A 21,052-nucleotide genomic window follows, 5' to 3' on the forward strand; every position below is an offset into this window, starting at 1 on the left:
CATTAATCCTCCTAGATACTCGCTGGGGTAGGTATATCATTATCACCATTTGCTCTGAGGCACCGAGATGCCCAAGAGCTTGGTCAATGTCACACAGTGTCAGAGCTGGGATTTGAATCAGGCAGTCTGGTTCCAGACCCTCTGCTCTTAACCTCTTCACTGTAGCTGGATCTCAAGATTAATGAGTGCATGTCGTTCTGAGCATGAGAAGTGATGGCCCTGATACAGCCTGTCGCGGTTAAGACAGATCGGGAGGTATATTTTAGGAGTGATAGTTGAAATTGGGGAGCTGTGGCCGATGAAAGTAACCAGCGATGGAAATAAGATCATATGAATGAGGTTGGTTGAAGCAAGGGAAGGAGTGTAATGTGGCAAACATGAAATGAAACAAAACAAAACAACCTGAGCGCGGAGGCCAGGAAAAGTGTTCTCAAATATTTGCAGGGATTCTGAGAACTCTTTTAGCTTCCAGAAGCTCTGTGACCTTCATCCGAAGGCTCAGGGAGCTTTCCTGGGCATGGAGACCCTTGAGGGCTTATTTGGCCCAGGTGTTCAGATTCTGATCTGTCCCCAGTCAGATGGGTAACCCATGAGCTTGAAGGAGATTGACCCGAGGTCCTTTGTACCCCCTTTGCATCCCACTCAGCTGTCCAATAAGAGCTTACTTTCTAAGGGTGTGGGATTGTGTTGTGTATGTCAGTGATGAAAAGCAATCTGAGATTTACTCACACATCATCGCCGACATACCAGGACTGTCCTTTTCTTTTTTTAAATACTGTTTTATTACTATAAACACAATGTATGTTGGCTATTGAAAAATTTTTAAACTACAGAAAAGTATGAAGAAGGGTATCTCACATTGTCCTACCATCCTGAGAAAGTCAGTGTTAACATGTTATTATATTTCCTTCTGGTCCTTTTTTTATTCTCCTGCATATATTCTTGTCCATAGTCTTCTTAACAGTCCTGCAAGGGGTCCTTCCTGGAAGAGCTATAAAGAAATGTCACAGTCCATTATGGGGCATGAGCCAGAACTTCCTCCAGCCTCAGAAGAATGGTCTCTGGTGGAAATATTTCAAAATCATTCTGAATGAGAGGAGTGATGTGATTTCTTCTAGGGTCTCCGGGAGAGGGCAGGGATTTTTAAGGTACAGAACGGAGTGTGGACTATTCAGATTTTATAATGCCAGAAGGGAAGACTAGAGACTGTGGTGGGCCAGGCTCTAGGCTGGGCACTTTACTCACTCATTCATTTATTCAAGAAACACCTGACTGCCTACAGTGATGAGTCCTGGAGGTGTAATGCAGAACACATTGGGCATGCATGGATCCTGCCCCATGGGAAAAAAACAGTCTCAAGAAGGAGGCTGGCAGGAGGGCACAGCCAGATAATAGAAGAAGGACCTGGTTTAGCCTGAGGCAAGGGTGAGGGGCGCCAAAAAAACCTTGCCCTACAGAAGGGGGACTGAGTCTGTGTTCTAAAGACTTCCTTTAATCTTCCCACTCTGCTCTATATCAAGGATACCACACCAGCAGAGAGGGCCAACTTCTCATGGGCTTTTTAACTCCTAAGATCCTAATATAGTCTTTGAAGTTTCCACAGAATAGTGAAAGGAACATAAAAAATAATCAAGACGAAAGAAGTTACAAGCTGAGATTGAAGCATAAACAAAGAACTGTGGGGATCCAGAATTGGAAGGAGCTATGTCTTGATGGGTAGGGAAAACTTCATAAAAGAGGTGATGTTTGATATGGGTTTTAAAGGATGAATAGGAGTTTGCCGTTCAAAAAGTGTGGCGAAAGATAATTCAGGAGTAGTGGGAAAAACATGTTAAAAAGTCACTGAGGTATAAGACAGCCTGACATGCCAGGGGAATAGGGGTGATGAAATGGAGTAGGGGGAATGGTGAGGTGGGCAAAGGACATGCACTTGAAAAGGTAGTCTAGCTCCAGGGCCAAACTCTTTGGGTGTTAGGCTAAGAAGCTCGATCTTTTATCTGCGAGGAAGGGGGGATTAGCAGAGTTTTTCTATTTAGTATATGTGCTGCCAAAGCGAGCATGAGAGTTTTCTATTTAAACTTAATTTCTTTGTTACATGAGCAAATATATTTATTTTGAAGAATTAGATAATACAGATATACAAAAAAAAATCATTTGTAATACCACCAAAGATAACCACTGGTAGCAAATTTTTTAAAAATGTTTAAATGTTTATTTTTGAGAGAGAGAGACAGAGCAAGAAAGAGTGGGGGAAGGACAGAGAGCGAGAGAGAGAGGGAGACACAGAATCCAAAACGGGCTCCAGGCTCTGAGCTGTCAGCACAGAGCCTGACGCGGGGCTCAAACCCACGAACCATGAGATCATGACCTGAGTCTAAGTCGGATGCTCAACCGACTGACCCACCCAGGTGCCCCTCCACTGGTAACAATTTGATCTATGTTTATAGACCTGAATTCTGTCAGTCCATTTATCTATCTTTCTCTCAATATACCTTTCATCAATTTATGTTTTAAATAAGATCATCCTGGGGCCCCTGGGTGGCTCAGTCGGTTAAGCATCCAACTCCTGATTTTGGCTCAGATCATGATCTCACAGTTCATGGGGTCGAGAGGGCTCTGTCCTGACAGTGTGGAGCCTGCTTGGGATGCTCTCTCTCTCTCTCTCTCTCTCTCTCTCTCTCTGCCCCTCCCCCACTCTCATGAGTGCTCTCTCACCCTCTCTGTCTCAAAAATAAATAAATAAAACCTTAGATAAGACCATACTATGCATACCATTATTTATTCAGCTTAAAAAAAATAAATTAATATATGACAGGCATTTTTTCATTGTCTTCAAATATATCCCTCGGTCTCACCCTTCTTATGGCTGCAAGGTATTTTATTGAGCAGATGCACATCTAGATTTTGGTTAACCCGTCCTCCCTTATTGGGGATTTGTTTGATTTCCAATTTTCTCTACAGTAAACAATTCTGTAACAACAATATTGTGTAGTTTTCTGATTCTTTCCTTTGGATAAATCCACAGGAGTGTAATTTATGGTTTCTTAGAATGCTGGATGTGTAAATGTCCAGGAAAGGTTTTATTTTTTTTATTTTTTTAAATTTCTTTTTTTTTTTTTTCAACGTTTATTTATTTTTGGGACAGAGAGAGACAGAGCATGAACGGGGGAGGGGCAGAGAGAGAGAGGGAGACACAGAATGTGAAACAGGCTCCAGGCTCCGAGCCGTCAGCCCAGAGCCCGACGCGGGGCTCGAACTCCCGGACCGCGAGATCGTGACCTGGCTGAAGTCGGACGCTTAACCGACTGCGCCACCCAGGCGCCCCCAGGAAAGCTTTTAAATAGACGTGGCTATAAGATTTTTATGTAGAAAGATCATTCTGGGAGCTGGATGTTGGTAGAAGTCAGGGAAAAAGCTGCTGCAAGAATCTGAAGGATGATGAGGACTTGAAGCAGAGAAATAAAAGAGAAATTTAGGAGATAAAGGTCAATAGAAATAGGGGATGAAGAGGTACAAATGTCCAGTTACAACAATTTTTAAACGTCAATAGAAATATTTGTAATTTGATACTGGTGACAGATTCGGGGAGTGTAAATGTGAATATTTAAAAGGAAAAATTTTAAGGCAGTGATATTCCCTTCTTTAAAAAATAGAGGAAGAAAAGGTTAATATCTACCAATGTTATGGGCTTAATTGTGTCCCTCACCACCCCCTACCCCACCACCAGTTTCCTATTTTGAAGTCCTAGCTTCTAGTACTTTAGCATGTGACTATATTTGGAGTGGGGTCTTTAAAGAGGTAATCACATTGAAATGAGGTCGCTAGGGTGGGCCCTAATCCAATATGGCCGGTGTCCTTATAAGAAGAGGAAATTTGGACACAGGTAGATGCAGAGAGAAGGCCATTGGAAGACACCGGGAGAGACACGTACAAGCCAAGCAGAGGCCTCAGGAGTAAGCGACCCTGCCAATATTTTGATTACTGACTTCTGGCCTCCGGAACTGTGAGAAAATAAATTTCTCACTCAGTCTGTGGTGTTGTGTTATGGCGGCCTTCACAAACTAATATCACTTGAAAAAAAGAAAAAAAGAAAACAAGAAGAGAGTGGAGTAGGTTGTAATTTTAAAAATGTATTTGAATCCTCCTTCTACACTTTCTTCTGAGCCACTAATGGCTTTGTAATATTCCTGCAGAAAAGGAGCTCAGCGGTATAATCAAATTCTCTTTACTAAAGATATAAAAATAGTGCAACTAATCAAATCAAAATGGTGTTATCAAAGGAATTCGCATCAAGTTTTCTAACCGTTTGCTAGATAACTCTCTCATTTGGTTAATTTTTTTCTTTTTCTTTTTTTTTTTTTTTTTACGAGCAATTGATCTTTGTAAATTTTCTGTGTGCTAGCAAGTTTAAGTGTTTTAGTGTATAATTATCCTACATTGTGTTTGTGAACATCCCACAAGCTGCCCTCCATTCTTTGTAGACAATTTCAGCCTTGGGTTTGTTTACCTATGATTATTAACATATTGAAGTGAAACTGCAGAATTCAGACGATGTATTTCAAATTGATATGTTGAGAGGTTTCAAGAGGAAATTAATGTAGCCAATAAAATAATTTCTATGATCTCCAGGCACTTGATAGTAAGAATGTTATAGAAATTTGTTAATGAGATTATTAGAAACTTATTTATATCTGCCCCAAGTATTTCTGCTAAAACATTCTCTAAAGTGTTAGCCGTCAAGAAAATCTGCTAACTTCGGATGAAGTTGACACATGACACTCTCCTTGTGTAATGGCTACTTCTGGGGAGTCGTGAGCTGGAGAGGGTCTGTGGGCCCTGGCCATTTCAGAGGAATCTGACTCAATAATCTCTTAAGGATGAGTAGCCTTTACTGGACGCTGATGGGACAAGCTATATAAGTTTTTGGGAAACATTTTGTTCTAAACTGAGTTCCATTGGAGTCTGGAGATTGGAGAAGCTATTTTGAACTTCCCTGTGCCTTCTCTGTGCTACAGAAAGTCGATGGTGGCCTGGGGCTATGATATATCTGTGACTTAAGCTCAGAACATCAGCTTCTTGACCATAGGCTGGTTCCAAGCCACTAACATTTCTCATGTTAGAAAGTACCAGGTTATGGCCAGGGTATGTCCTGGGCACCAGCAATGCCAAAAGAGATGAGTCACTCTTTACTCAAAAAGCTCACAATACTATCAACACCTTGATCATTGTCCACACAGAGCATGAGAGCGGGATGATAGTCTAGAAAACATGTTTCCTGATCAAACACATGTAAGATGTTTAGAAATGCCATAAGTCTATTCCTTTCTAAGAGTCATACTACATAAGAACACACAAATTATTCTAGTGTAAAAACACCTATGTGACAATTTCTAGGTAAAATATCTAGAAACGTCTCAAGGAATCCAAAGGAGAAGATACTGACTTTGTGGTGCCTTTCAGTTCTGGGATTTTTGCTGCCCTTGGTCCTCTTGGTAACTTTGTCAAAGTTACATCTCACCTAATCTTTTGCCCAGTGTGCTGGAGTACTCAATTATGCAGCAAGTGTTTAAATAGGCCAAACCTTTTTACAAAGATCCCAAGGGCTTCTTTGAATTCTTTTCCTGTTACAGGAGGTTTTATTGTTTCAAATATTGCTTACAGTCAGTGCGTCACTGGCTGGGAATCTTTGGTTAACCTGAGATTTCACAGTAATAGGAACTGATTGAGTCTCTGGGGTTCATTGTACACATTGTCGGTTGGGTTTTCACTCAGGTTTATAAGGACGATTACAGTCCTACTGGTTTTAACCTCTCATTAGACGATGGACTCCCTGAAGGCAGGGACGGAGGCTTCTTTTTTATCTGTATTTGTTTCCCCATGTATTTAGTTCCCCCACTAAATCCCCTCCTTCCCTCTATGAGGCATAGAGAATTTTCCATATCTGGTGTCAAAGGAATAATTTCTTTCAAGGCTGTGAACTAGTAGTGTCTGCTTGTCTGAATGTGTTCGTCAAGGTCATAGCATCTTTTCTCCTATCGCTTTTATCTTTAAGCTTAGATATTCCCCTTTTCTTGACTAAAGTCTAGGCGGAAGAAAGTTCTAGAAAACCTCAGACTTGACCAACTTTCTATTTGCTTAGCCTACTTACGACTCGGCAATTGCCGTCATAACATCGTCCCAGCGTTAATTTCCCATTGTGTTTCTTGGGTCGCCAGCTCCCTTCCTGCCTCATCACCACCCACTCCCTCAAACCTCATGTGAATAACTAGCACTCTACTAAGGTTAGCTAATGGTGATGAAGAAGGAAAAATGAGCATTTGTAACACTTAGCACTAATAATACTGAAAACTTCTGTGTGGATATCAAGGTGCTTCTTTCTTCTCCCTCATCGCCTCATGTTTTTGACACTTTTTAAATTGGAAATGGCTCTGTCTTGGGAAAGCGTGGAGAAAAATCAGACCAGGCTAAGGTTTTTTCTGTAAATGTCCAGCAGCCCCAACTCAGTAAGCTGGGTCTGCTTCGTCCCAAATGGGGCGGCATTGTTCAGCTAACCGGCCTTGTGTTTGAGTCTCTCTGGGGCTCAAGGAATGGTCACTTCCTCGTTCATCCGTTATTCATAATTTGTTCAGTATGACCTGTGGGAGAAAAACAAATGAAGACAAAGTGGCTCCTTCCCTCGAAGGGCTCACAGTCCACTGGTGGAGGCAGACGCCCCAGCAGAACATGGCAATGCTAAGCGTGTAAAGGGAAAAGGAGGGGTGGCCGTAAGCACCGAAAGGATGCAGCCTGGGGTTGTGTGTGTGTGTGGGGAGGGAGTTAGAGTCAGCATCTTCATTAGCTGTTAAAGAAGGACTCAGCACAATTGCTCTGTAAGGCGGCAGATAGTATATTATTTGGATTTGGGGGCCATACAGCTGCTATCACAACTGCTCAACCCTGCCACTGTAGCAGGGAGAAGTCATAAACAATATATAAGCAAATGGGTGTGGCCAACGCTGTGCTCCAATAAAACTTTATTTATTCATACATAAACAAGTAGATGGAATCAACCTGCAGGCCATAGTTTGCCAACTTCTACAGCAACAAATAGCTATGGAATGCATACTGTGTGCCAAACACAACACACACACACACACACACACACACACACGTTCTCAATCTTTACAGTTGCCCTGTGATGTAGGTGTCATAATCTCCATTTCATCATTGGAGAGGTTGAGGTATTAAATAGGCTAAACTTACACCCAAGGTGAAACAGCTGGTGAGTGGGGATTCCAAGTCTAGGTTGGCCTGAGGGTCCACCCTGTACGACCACGCTACGCCAAGCAAGCATAGGAGGAAGTAGGTCTTGAGGCCGAAGGAACAGCAAAAGCAGAGGTCCAAAGGCAAGAGACAGTACGATGAGCGCATGAAGGGTAAGTCGGAAGCAGAGTGGCAGGGAATGGTAAGAAAGCGTTGGATGGTGGGGGGTACTTTGAATGCCATGGTGAGGATTGTTAAATATACAAGGTCGCACCAGCTCCGGGTAGTGGGGGGGGGGGCAACGAACCCATTATTCTGAGTTTGACCCTTCTTGTTTGCATTCCTGGGAGCAATGCCTTAGCTGGAGGGAGGCAGGAATGAGTTCCAGGTTCCTGCAGAGGCAGGGGAAGGGGCAGGATAGGAGAGCCTTTTGACAGATTCTGGCTTTCCTGAGGGCCAGCACAATTTGGGGGATAGCCTGACCCCAGAAGCTCTTGAAGGGTTGGGGGGGCAGTCAGAGGGTCCCACCCACCTCCCTCCTGTTGCCAGCCTGTTTGGCTTGGCAGGGGTGAAGAACACAGTTTGCCCATAAGGCCAAAATTCCTCTGCCAGACGCGAGGTTTAATAGCCATCAGAGCCCCGTAGCTGGGAGAGTTTATAAATTCCCATACTTATTACACGCGAGGCACAAGACTGTTTATTGAGGAATTTTTTTTTTTTTTTTAATTAAAGCTCCAGCTCCAGCCCCACCCACACCGTTACCTTAACAGAGTGAGTTATTTCTCTCTCCATCTTGTTAATGGGCTACAGTCACCCCGGTCTCTTGCCTCAGGCGCAGGGAGAGCTCTGCTGGAAATAAAAGTGTCCAGCTTGGAAGGAACAGCCAGCTGCAGGCCAGGCTGGGCCAGTAATTGGCCGAGATGATACTGGAGGCTCGGCTAACAGGCCCAAATTGGTCCCTAATCAAGTCCGACCTGAGAGCTGCTCACTTCCCGGAGCTGCCAATTTTCCTCTCGGAGAGCCCGAGCCGTTGGGCGGGCTTCCGGGCCGCCTGTACAAATGGCGCTACACTGCTTAAGGGCAGGAACACAAACCCTCTTCAGAATCCATTAGAACATGTCACCTGCTTTGTCCTGGAAGAGGTTCGGCTTCACTCATCCCTTGGTTTCCTGGCGCCAAGGCCTCAGCCTAGCTTTGGGGAACTCTGGAGAGGCTGGAAGCCCATGTAATGCCAGCATTGCAGGCGATTATAATAATCACCTCATCTCCCCTTGCACTCGATGTGCGTCAGAGGACTCTTCACACACGGGCCGAGGATAACTGTGTGGATTGGCCTAGCAAGTGTTGTAATCCCTCATTTTGCAGATGAAGGAAAATCCCGATTGTGCAGATGAGAGGGAAATCTCCATTTGGGGGATGAAGAAACAAAAACTCGGAGAAGTCAAGCAACCTGCCCGAGGTCTTGCAGCAGCTGGTCCTCTGTGGAGCTGAGACTGGACTCTAAGGCCCCTGGCTCTTGATCTGGACTCTTCGTCTCTGGTGCTTTTCTAGGTGCTTCTCTAGGAGAACTAGCAGATTTACGGATTTCTGGGCAGGTGTACTCCAGTTAAGGGGGCCCTGGGACTGGCTTAGCCAGGGGCTTGGAGTGGCAGTAGAGAGTCGTGTTGCTGGCACAGGCAGTGGCCTGTGGGGAGGGAATGTCACAGGGGTGAGGGCCTGAGGGTGTGTACAGGAGTAGAGAGATGGGCATTGTTGCCAGGCAACTAATCCCACACTGCCCCGGTTACCTAGGTGATGGTGGAATGAACAAGATCTGGGTGATACCAAGGCTAGTCTGGGTATGAATTCCCAGTATCCTTCACTGTATCCAGGGCTTGGAGGAAGGAGACCTCTTTCTCCTGCTGGTTATCTTCCTCTGGTACCTGGTTCTCACCTCAGCACCAGGATGCTCCTTCCCTCCAGTTATCACCTCCATTTCCTTTATTCCAGGAATGGAAGCACTTACCGATTTCCCCTCGGCAGCTCACCTCAGCGTCTGCCTCAGATTCTGGGACTTGGAAGACAGGGCCCAAGCAAAATAAAGCCAATGTACATTTGTGATTTTTCTGGTAAATGGGAAAGCTGTCCTGGGTCTTCACATTCATTAACTCATCTGATATGAGAGGTGGGCTGGCGCTGGCTCAGGCTGGCTTGCAAGAGCCAAGCGGACGCATTCGGCATCCGGCGACGCCATGTTGGCAGCTTGAAGCGGCTGGGGTGAGAGTATTTACACGACGGGAGCCTATCAGCCAGGGCTTTTTGAGTTCGCAAAGCTGGTTGTTGAACCTTTACCGGCACACCATTGTCATCCTTTTCAGAACTCAGTGAGAAAAGTATTGCTTTTTTCAATTGCTTAGTTTTCCAAAAGTGAGACTCCACAGGCGTAATTCATTTGTTCACGGGCATTCAACTAGCGAGTGGTAGTTTCAACATTTGAACCAGCACCAGTCTGATCTCAAAGCCTTTGCTCTCTTCTTGCTATTCCATTTATGGTCCTGGTAGTGCTTCAATTACATGTATCAGAGGTTGGGATTCTATTGGGCCAAGTCACAAGCACAAGGCCCATCTCAATGTTCCATAATCTCGTTATATGAGCTTCACAACCATCTTGCAAAGTAGGTAAGTATCATTAGTTCCACCTGAAGTTGAAGACACTGATACTCAGAGAGGTTCAATAAATGTCCCATGGTTACACCTGTAATAGTGAATTTGAGGCTACAACCTTTGTTAACCAATCTTGGTTAGGAGTTCTTTCCGTCATCCAGCATGACCTCTAACCTTGACAAAACAGATCCCAGCTAATTAAACTCTTCATTGAGATAGCATTTTTGTTTTCCTTCTGCTTATTTTAAAAATATGGAGTACAACACAGTGAAGCAGCCTCATCCGATGGATTTATTAGCAAGAAAGAAAAGGTACATGCTAGGATCAGCCCATATTTAAGTCAGCCAAGTCCCTGCCTCTTTCTGGGTCTTAGGCTGTAATATGGAAGGGGAGCAAAAGGAAGCAGGGGCAGGAAGGCAGGGGCCAGTTAAGGGAACTTGGACCTCCAGGGATTCAGGGACTCCAACCACTCATAGTCCTGGGGGGTGAGAAATATGTTCAAAGAGATTATTCGTGCAAGTATTTCCTTCCTAGAAAGACTCTAATTCGCCATGTTCTTTGTACAGGCGAATACAGAAAAGATACCCAGACATAATTCCAAATTTGTCAAGTCCCAAGGTGGAATTGGAAGGGTTTTCTCTTTAATTCTAACTAAAACGGGGAACATTAAAGAAAATGCCAGGAGTTCTGGTTAACTGAAATTTGTGTTGGTCTTTATCGACCCATGGCTGGGGATGCAGAACAAGGAAGCAGGGTGTCTGTGGGTCACGAGAACAGCTGTCGGGCCAGAATCAAAATATACAAGTTCAGCGTGGCACAGATTGACTATGCGATCTTGGGCTGCACCCTGGCTTCTCTGAACTCCAGTTCCAGCCTTTATGAAGAAAGGAGACTAAGACGGGATACGTCTATTTGTTTTGACAATGAAAGGAAGTGGGATTACTAGGATGGAAAGGGCATGGGGGTATTCAATGAGCACATGCAACAAATGTTTCTCACATGAAAAGCCATTGTCTAGCTCACTCTCGAAGCGTTAACTCTTGACGGCTCTTTGTCAAAAATCCACTTGACGTGGCATAAGAAGGGTTAAGTTTGATTCAGCAATCCAACTGATTGTCCTCTTTTTTGCAGGCCTGTTTAGGGAATGAGGCCATTCTGCTGCCACCTTCCCAGTGGCATGATGCCCAGCTGCTTTTTGTAGGCAATGGTGTGAAAAAGATTTTAATAGCCAGTCATGCCCTAGAGTGGGCAGAGCTTATAATTTTCCATGACTTACTATGCTCAGCCCCAATTACTCTTGATTGAATATATATATTTTTAAATCACCTCATTAATAGTGGTGCTTGTGATTTCGCCTTCTATTTCTAACAGAAATCTACCATTTTTTCATGCGACGGTTTCCTAGCCGGGTAGGGAAAAGACACCCAGGATTAAAAACTGATCCACTGAAAATAGTTTATGGAGAATACGGGCAGAAAATGTTTTCAAAACTAACATCAGGGGCACCCCTGGGCCATTCTCTTCCTTTTTATTGAGTCGCTATCTCGCCCGTCTATCTTAGCCATTTCGTTCATCTTTCAGCCCATGAATTCCTTTATTGGTGCAGACTAGTGAGCCCAAGACCTGAAGGAAAAGAAATTAAGAGAGGTCGTGGATATGAAGTGCCCACAGCACCGCATGTGAAACATGCAGCGGTCATTTCATTGGTGCTCAGACACAAGGATCTCCACTTGGAGCGTGAGCGGATAGGCCTTCTGCAAATTGCAGCATTGGTACAGTTTGCTGGACTTTAGCTCACTGTCTTTGCATTTACACATTCTCCACCTCTCCCCGACCTCAGCCAGGTCCCTTCTATGCTCCCCACGTGCTTCCCATAAAATCCTGCTCTCAAGAAAGGCTCTGATGGCTTTGTTCACAGTGAGGCGTCAAGGAAAGGTAATGTTCTGTCTGATCCCCGGGTGGGGAGGGGGTTGGAAACAGAGGTTTCCCTCCAGATGGCACATCCCATTGGAATTTCAAGCCCAGGTGAAGGAATTCACTTCTTGGAAAGGCAGACATCGTTTAAGGATGGGATAGGAGTTAACCACACAATTTCACTGGTCACTGCAGATAGCCCTCACAGGCTGGGCCGGTCTCATCGGGAAGGAAGCAGCACGAAACAAGGCCAGCCCCCCCAGGGCCACACAGCCTAGTAGCCTTGGCACCTAGTGAAATAATACATTCTTCTTCTAGGCCTTGGCCAAGTGAGATGCCTTTCTAGCACCCTTTGAATGCTGCTACAGTAGAGCTTTAGAAACATACCCCCGTTACAGGAAGCGTTCAACCAGGCCAAATCTCCTGGACTTTCTGGCTTCTGCTTCAGCCTTGGCAAAACATTTTTAAGGGGGCTTTGTGATGTAGCAATTCTATGTCATCAGTACTCCAAGGAAGATCAATGCCAGGAAACCAGCAGAATGAATCTGCCTTCCCAGCACTGCTCAGGTGTAAGTTTGCACAGTTTTAGGCTCAGTGTCCGTTTTCCCTGTGTCAATCCCTACACTTGTGGGCTCAAAGCCACTGGCAAGTGGGGTCTGATGTCACTCCTGCTGTTGAAGCAGATGCCCGTCTTGGGGGGCTCTTGATGGGAGACAGGAAGTGAACAGAGACCAGATTAGGGCTGGGTCTAGCTGGGAGGAGTGTGACATTTTGGGAAAAACACAGGCTGTGGAGTCAAGAGAATTGAGTTCAAATCTTCACTGCTCCTAACCCATGTGACTTGGACGAGCCTTTTGATCACCGTGGACCTCAGTTTTACTTGTCTGTGATGGAGGAATCATTATCTCTGTCTTGACTACCCCCAAAGTTTGCTTTGAGCATTGGATGAGATCCTGCCCTGATGCTATGATCAAGGGGGACCTGCCCCCTGGCCCTGAACATCAGCTTTCCAAAGGGGTTGTGGAGAGTCAGCTGACATCGCCTGAGGAGCAGGGAGGGGGTGAACGTGACTGGCTACCCTTCTCTCTGCAGGCCTGTGGACCCCGGCAGAAAAGCATCCAGAGAACGTCTGCCCCGGCCCCAGGTGAGATTTGCAAAGATGAGACCCTCGGGCTGAGTGTAAACCCAGATTGTGGAGGGGAAATTGATAGAAATTACAACTGACAGGTCACAGATTTAAACATTTATTGACTCCAGCTAACCATGCATACTTATTCCAGGGCTACATACACTTACTTTGATCTCACACACACACTCTCTCAACATGTCACAAACGCTTGGATGTTACACACACTTGGCCCGTTACACAAACACACCCATGCAGATGTTACACATAATTTCTCAGATGTCACCCGCACTCCTCCGGATGTCACAGACACCTGGTCACAGAGTAGACACTCTTATTCTGTTTGGCCTCAAGCTGTCTTCGGTGCTATTTGGTTACGTGAGACCAAGCCCACTTAAGCCTGCCTAGGCAAGGACAGGATTGCGTGGAAAGATTAAATCTGTGTCACAGAACTCAGCAGGATCCCCCGAGGGAGTCAGAAGCCAGGGTGGGATTTTTTTCGCTCTCTCTCTTTTTCATGGGGAGGATTGCCAGCATAGGCGCTGCTCTCTCTGCCTCTCTATGAGCTTTCGGTTCATCCTTCTCTTTCTCCTCCGGCCTGCTTTCTCTCCTCTGCCCGCATTCAGGCCATCATGGCCATTCCTGCAAGTTAACCCGCCTTTTATTATTTATTTGTTAATACCGTGATACAGTCCACTGGTCCCCATGGGCAGAGACTATCAATCTTTGGTCTTCCTTTGTAACTTTTAGTGCAAACTTTATGCGTTTTCCTTCATGAGGCAACACTTTTTAGTGTAGGAAATAAAGAGAAAAAATGTAGCAACTCAGCAAAAAGAAAAAAGATTACCTATGGCTACACTCAACGACAACTTCCATGCAAATTGTACTTCTTTTCCTCTGATCTTCGTTTCTGTGTGGTGACTTTTAGAGTTGTGATCAAATGAAATAGTATAATTTAGAAATAATATTTTTACATCTTCTGCAGAAATGTGGTTGAAGGTATGTGTCTTTTTTTTATATTTATTTATTTATTTTGAGAGAGAGAGAGAGCACACGCAGGGGAGGGACAGAGAGAGAGAGAGAGAGAATCCCAAGCGGACTCCACACAGTCAGCATGGAACCCGGTGCAGGGCTTGAACTCACAGATCGTGAGATCATGACCGAGTGGAAATCAAGATTGGGCACTTAACCCACTGAGCCACTCAGGGCCCCTGAAGATATCTTCCTTTAAGTACATACTCTTGCATTAGCCAATCAAGGCTTTGGTGCCTTGAAATGGGCCTTGTTCACTTTGGTCTCAGAGAAGGACCCAAGGGCCTTTAAGCATCTCAGGTAAACTATATTGGACTATGTGGGGGCCAATGTCTCTGGCATCTTCCTTAAGTCTCACTGATGCACCTGTATGCCCAGGAACCCCGTGGGCCTTCCTCTCCACAATATTTCTGATTTGAGCCATTCCTGTCTTCCTAACAAGGGGTTCAGGGCTGAGCATTCTCAGGGTACACTCTGTGGTTGTAGGCCACATTTTGTAGATTTGCACCTTTTTTGTTTTCGGAAGAGAGACTCCATAGATTCTCAAAGGTATGCATGATCAGGAAATTGACGAGCCCTTTGTCCACCATTAATGGCAGAGAGCATCCCAGCCTGGAGGCTCCTCTGTCTTTCTGGTTTCCAGCCAGCCCTGCCCATCCCCGGCCAGGGGGAGCAACCAGCAAAAGAAACCAATTTATCCCTCTTCCTCCAGTTTTTTTTTTTTTTAAACTTTTGTTTTCATTTTTGAGGTCTGATGCACATTATTCTAAACTGTTAAAAGGGGTGAGAACCTTCCCACACAGAAGAAAATGGAATTGGTATGCAAAGTAGACCCAGTCTTGAATAATTAATTCTGATTTGCATGTTCAGATGAGTCTGAGAGCTGCCCTGGCAGCCAGGAGGGAATTCGGATGCAGGAAGGTGGAGCTTGGCGCACCCAGTGAGGGAGATTCGGCTTCCCCAGGAACCTCCACTGCCTTTCGCAAGTCAATTCTTTGGCCTGCTGGAGTATGAAAACCCAGGGCAAGGGGGAATCGAGACCCAGGGAGGGGAAGTGTCTTGCCCAAACTCACACTGCAAGTTAGTGACAGGAAATATTCCATAACGGTTAATAGCAGGGGCTTAGGGACTCTTGGGCTACCAAGATTCGAATCCCATCGCTTACCTGTTACGTGACCTTGTCAAGGTGTCTAACTCTCAAAGCTTTGGTTTCCTCATCTATAAAATGGGAGTAAATAATAGCACCCACCTCACAGGGTAGTTGCACGTGTTCAATTCAATGCGTCTGGTGGTTCTAAGCATGGAAGAATTGGTGCTTGCTCTTGTGGCCCTTAGGATAAAAATCTTTCTCTTCCTCCTCCTCCTCTTCCTTCTCATCTTGAACGGTGGAACTGTGATGAGAACCCAGATTTCCTTTATCAGCACCATTTATGTTTTGTGAGCCTTAGTTCCTGCTCCTGCTAAATACCCTGAGATACTGTTGCCAGGTACCAACACTGATAATAGTAATAATAGAACCATATACTCAGTGGGCACGCCTCCCCAGGCACTTTGCTAAGCACTTAACAGAGATTTAGGCTCCTAGGGGTGCTGACTCACAAGAGTCCGGGACTCTGATGTTGAGGATGGAGAGGAGGACTTTAGGATGTCTGATGGGATGGGGCTTTCTCAGAAGGTCTGATAGTCAGAGGCTATAGAGGCTGGAGCTTGACCAGAGCACACACCCTTCCTTCAGCCTAACTGCAGAGAGGGCTGCTCGATCATCCAAGGGCTCGGTGCCAGTCTGTCTGGCAGTCTGCAAGTCGGAGACCCACGGAAGCTCATTGAGGAGAACGGAAGCCACCGCCAGACCCCGGGTATGCATCCTGAAAAGGAGCATGTGTCCTTACTGCTTCTACTCTCTGAATGGAGAAGAGGACCCACGGAGGAAGGGCTTGATGTTGGACAAGTGGGTGGAAACTCTAGAGACAGATTTTAGCTCTAGTTTCATTCTGTAGAATAACTCTGTATAAAGTTAGAGACATATCTGAAGACACTGATAGTTTTTCAATAAAGGCCCCTGGGATATTGCAAAGAGGTTGGACAAGATGAGGCTTAAGGTATAGAGATCCTTGGAAGTCTCTGGCCTAAGTCTCCAGGCTAAGTGATGAGGCCCTCTTGCCTTCAGGAGGCACAGAACCAGGTTTTCTCCCTACACCTTATAAGATTCAGGAAAGTCCAGTCTCAGGGAGCTGAACTGCCCCCATAGCCCTGATAAGACAAAATCAATCTTTTTTTCTGTATCATGAACCCTAAACTGGAGGGACCTTCACAGAAGTGACAGGCTTGGCGCCTTTGGACCACGGGGCTTATTCTCAGAGGGGGCATAACGTAAGGGAAAGAATACTGGGCTTTGAGTCAGACCGCCTCCACTCAAATCCCAACCCTACCACTCATGTTTTATAACTTTGGGCAGCTTTCTAAACCTCTCAGCCCCTCAGATTTCTTGGGGTCCTGTTGCATCATGAAGAGTAGAGATAATGCTTGTGCGGTGACTGGCACAGCATAGATGAATTCTGTAATATGTGCTTTATACATGCACATATTTACAAGGAGGTGGTTCAGACTAAATGAGAGAACACAGAGGAAAGCACAAATGTCACTTTCCTTTCCTCGAGCCCTTTAGGTGTGTCAAGGGGTTCTGTGTCCTCCCATGTGTCACTCCAAGTAAACTAATATCTTTCTTCAACAAGTACCTATTTCTGTTGTTCCTCAAAAGGAGGCCAAACTGGGACCATGATGCTGACAGAGGATTTGGATAAACGCAAAGGGAAGAGAGCCCTCCAAATAGTGATGACATTGCCTGTTGATTCACGTACGGGGACATTGTAAGCATCTGTTGTAAGAGCTCACGTCTCTGGATGAAGTATTTAGAAGTAGAAAGAGAGCCAAAAGAAGTGTCCCTGCCCTTTACAACCCACCTCCTCCCTGCCTCAATGTTCTCATCTCTAAAATAGGGGCAATAAATTCTGCTTCTTAGGATTTTGATCTCTACGAGACCAACTAGTGGAAATATCTAGCCTGATGCCTACTTGGCACTCAGTATATGCTTGTGAATCTGAACCTGGAGAGTTCAACTTTCGGGATGGCCAAGGGCTAACCCTTTAACTATTCAAAGCCTTAAAAAAATTATTTAACTGCAGACCTTTGTATCTTTCTTCACCCGAGGAAACAGTACAATTTAACCTTGTCTTGGGGACTTGAAGTCGTTCATTAGGAGCACCAACCGGTGCTCAGCCACGCCCCTGGGAAAATGGGTGGGACTGTTTGCCGCCATGATGAATGGAGCCAGAACAAACTTCGACGTCATCGTGATTGGTGAGGCGTCTGTGAATAGTAGCTTTCTTTACAGTTTTAGTTGACTGCCTAGGCAGTAGTAGTAGAAGTTTGGGAACAGAACGTCCAGGAATTTTGTGAGTAAAATGAGTTTCCAAATGCCAGACAGGGGGTTCCCCATGGATAAAGTACATGGGTTTGTGACAGCTCTTTGGGCCAGCTCCCATCTAGATTGCTTTTCCCCTTGAAACTGGAGGTGCTCTGGATGCACATAGTGTAAGTTATGACCTATTGTCCAAGTGGAAAACAAACTGCAGAGTCTTGCACTGCCTGGATACAGCTTGTCTCAGAAGCACAGGGGCAGCTGTGGCGAAGCGTTAGCTTCTTGAATTTTTATTTTAACCTCAGTAGTGTCAGAAGTTGTGCTTTTGTATCCATACCCACGTGCACAATTGTGTATGGCTGAAATACAGCTAGATTCAGAAGTTACTGTAATATGGTTGACTCACCTATGGCTGATACTCTTCCTTCTAGGATAAGGTTGTTTGCAAATCCCCGACCTGAAAATTGCTACGCGACTGTGCTTGTGAAATCAGGGGGTAAATCCATCTACCACTAGCCTCTGGGAAGTCCCGTGCATCTGTAAATACAAAGCTCAGGCAGTCCTGGGTACGTGACAGCTTGACTTACAAATTCGGGTGAGAGTAGAAATGGGGGTAACAGATCTTGGAATCCAGAGTCACTGAATCCTGAGCCTTCCAAAGTCGTGGCCCTTCGCTCTCGTGTTGCATCGTTCTAATCCAGAGGAACGGTGTCTGGTTTTGAGATATTTCCTGCCCCACGGAGTGCTAGGATTCTCAGACATACAGGAGTACAGAGGTACATGCATCCGTGTGTTTTTCCAAGCACACACACAGGTGCACGCACACAGACCCTAGACAAAATCCAGCTGTCATAAGGGCAGTACATATTTATACACAAAGTCCCCCAGATGCGTCTTCTTCATCTGGCTCCCTGTCTTTGCCTGGCGAACTTCTTATCTTCGAGTCCGGTTTAAGTTCCCCTTCTTCCAGAAAGTCTCTCCTAATTTCTCTTAATTTGTCTTCTGTGCCTTTGCTATTTGCACCCAACACACTCTTCCCTTTTCCCATCTTAGCACTTAACGTGCTTTATTGTGATTGGATACTAATTGATGTGTAGAGTCCCCCACCAGACCGTAGTTCCCTGAGTAAAGATGCCTTTGAAGGATTTTATAACCACTGTAACTTCACATTGTTAGTATAACAGATGCTTAATAAAAATCATTGAGTGGATACAAGGAATAGTCATAGAAACCCAAACAAACCCACAAAATCATCCCAATATGTACATTCTCAAAGATGTGTGTACACAAATATGACATATGCACAAACAAGTTTATGCACTGTTACACCTTCCTCCACTCCCCCCGCCCACATCCATGTGCATAAGGCAGACACACACTCCCCCAGGCACAGAGATGCAAACATACGGATCGGGCCCACCTGGGTACTATTATACACATACCCACCAGCCACACACACACACACACACACACACACACACGCACCTCAAGGAAGATATTTTCTTTGCACTTGGATTCACAACCTGTGCATGCAAATTGGATTTTCGGAGCATTCTAATCCTTTGTTGACATTTATTAAGACAAAACAGAGGTGGGCAGACGCAGCCTTTTGGCTGGGCGGATGCATCTTTGCCGCGATGTAATGTCAGAAACTGTTGATGCAGAATTAATGCTCACTTTTACGAGTTTATCTTATGTCATAGAGTTGAAAAAAACCTCGGTGTAAATATTCATCATACGGCTTAATTGGTTTGACGTACCGTAGCAACAAGCACGGCGCCAGACGCTTGCTATGGAGGCCTCCGCGTTGTTTCAAAGTCTTTATTATTATGACAGCAAAGTCTTGTTCATTAAAGTTTCACAATCCATTTTCATTAGGTTGAAGCTGAGTCTGTAAATGAACAGTTGCTCTGAAAAATCAAGCCCTCACAGTTCTCGCTGGGGAGGCAGCGCGTCTGTATTAATTATCAGGACGCTGGTGTCGATCGACGATGTTAATTGCACTGATGGCTCGTTATTTGGGGAATTGCCATGCATTTCATGCAGGGATAATAAAAATGAATTTTTAAACAAAGAGACTTAAAATAATATCGAATCTGCAGAGAATACCAACATCAAAGGCGTATCTCAAAGCTTTGAATTTTATCTTTGTGGTCCAAAATGTTAAAGAGGCGCCCGCAATGCAGTTGGTTCCAGTTTGCAGTGAAGGAAAACAAAACAAGAGTTAATTAACTGTTATTACAAACCTTTTCAACTTTAATTTGACTTTCAAATATTAGCATTTATCTATGAACTGTGCTTCTGGGTTTGACAAATTAGTTTTCACAGAACAAGTTTAATTAGGCGTCATTGTGCTTTTATGTCAGTTTTCAGAGCTCCAGACAATGAATGGATTAACTTATTAAAAGTCATCTGTTTAAAAGACTTTGTCGAATGGCAAATGGGTGGGCAAAGTTGCTTGGCTTTGCAGGGAGATGGGGAAAATGATATCGCTGGTTGGGTGTCGGGGGGGTTGTACATCAGATGAAAAGAGAATTGGCATCCCTACCAGCTGAAGCCTGCTTTCTGGGCACCTCCACCTTCTCGCCCCCTCAGGAACTGAGGGATCCGCGTCCGTGTACCAACACAGTGCCTAGGAAAATTGAGTCAAAGAAAGCACTATCCCTATTGCAGAGGAAGGGAATGACACAGAGTCATTACCATAGAATTTAGGGTCTGTTCACATGGCAATCTGCCACTGATGATGCATTGTATTGCGTGAGTCTCTAATTCAGAGGTCAGCAAACTTTTTCTGCAAGAGACATACGGTTTCTGTCACCACTGTGCAACTCTGCCATTGTAGTCTGAAAACAGTCATAGACAATAGGTAAACAAATGGGAATTGCTATGTTCCAATAAAACTTCACGTACGAAAACAGGAGATGGGGGCCGTCCTTGGCCTGGGGTTGCTGTTGCCGACACCTGCTACCTGCTACCTGCTGTAGCTGAATGTCATGTGTTGGTCTGGCTGCACCAACCAGAATACATTCAACAAAAGGGGGTCTCCTCTCTACCAATAGGAGCATTATATTTAAAACAGCATCCCTCACCCTGTCTCACTGTCTCTTTGCTAGGCTCTATTTTCTTCTTAGCATATGTATCATGTGGTGTATTATGTTTGTAATTTGTATTTTGTTTGTATCTCCCAACTAGAGCAGAAGCTCCAAGAAAGCAGGGCCTTGGTCCGTGGTGATTTCTGTACCCACACAGCATCTGCACAGAACAGGTACCCAGTAATTCATCAGATATCTATGGGCCAGGCACTGGGAGGGGAAGTAATGTTTGCCCTGGAGATGCTCACCATCCAGTCCAGCTATACCGTAAGTGGTCACGGCAGAGTGTACTAAAAGGTAGAACAGGCAATGACCTTGAACGCCAAGTTGAGGATGTTATTCCATGGGTGATGGAGTTGCCATGGGGGCCTCCCAGACAGGGGAGGAGGAGGACTGGATATGCATAAATATCTCTGCTTATTTCCCCAGGGTCTATAAGAGGCCAAGAGAAGGTGTCCTTATCCACCAGGGATCTGGGTAGCTCTCCTCTTCCCAGCGTGGCCTGTTGGGGCAGAGCAAGCTGTGTCCCTGAAGATTGCCCTCCAGGTATGTTCACTGTAGCCACCCCAGGATTATACACACAGG

General features: G+C 45.2%; 2 long non-coding RNA genes across 3 annotated transcripts; both read right to left on the reverse strand.

Annotated features, from left to right (window-relative positions):
- Positions 1 to 5,613: 5,613 nt before the first annotated feature.
- On the reverse strand, positions 5,614 to 15,484 carry LOC109492023. 2 transcript variants are annotated; one of them, XR_002145724.2, is made up of 2 exons: positions 15,207 to 15,484; positions 5,614 to 6,635 (listed from the first exon to the last, which is right to left on the reverse strand). It is a non-coding gene; the product is annotated as an uncharacterized LOC109492023 (long non-coding RNA). The 2 variants fall into 2 exon arrangements; XR_006586415.1 differs by lacking the exon at positions 15,207 to 15,484 and adding an exon at positions 8,005 to 10,083.
- A 3,427-nt stretch (positions 15,485 to 18,911) lies between these two features.
- Positions 18,912 to 20,688, reverse strand: LOC123380525. The gene is made up of 2 exons (XR_006586416.1): positions 19,924 to 20,688; positions 18,912 to 19,521 (listed from the first exon to the last, which is right to left on the reverse strand). It is a non-coding gene; the product is annotated as an uncharacterized LOC123380525 (long non-coding RNA).
- Between the last annotated feature and the right edge of the window lie 364 nt (positions 20,689 to 21,052).

This window comes from Felis catus, chromosome D1 (assembly GCF_018350175.1).
Source record: "Felis catus isolate Fca126 chromosome D1, F.catus_Fca126_mat1.0, whole genome shotgun sequence".
Taxonomy (NCBI): Eukaryota; Metazoa; Chordata; class Mammalia; order Carnivora; family Felidae; genus Felis; species Felis catus.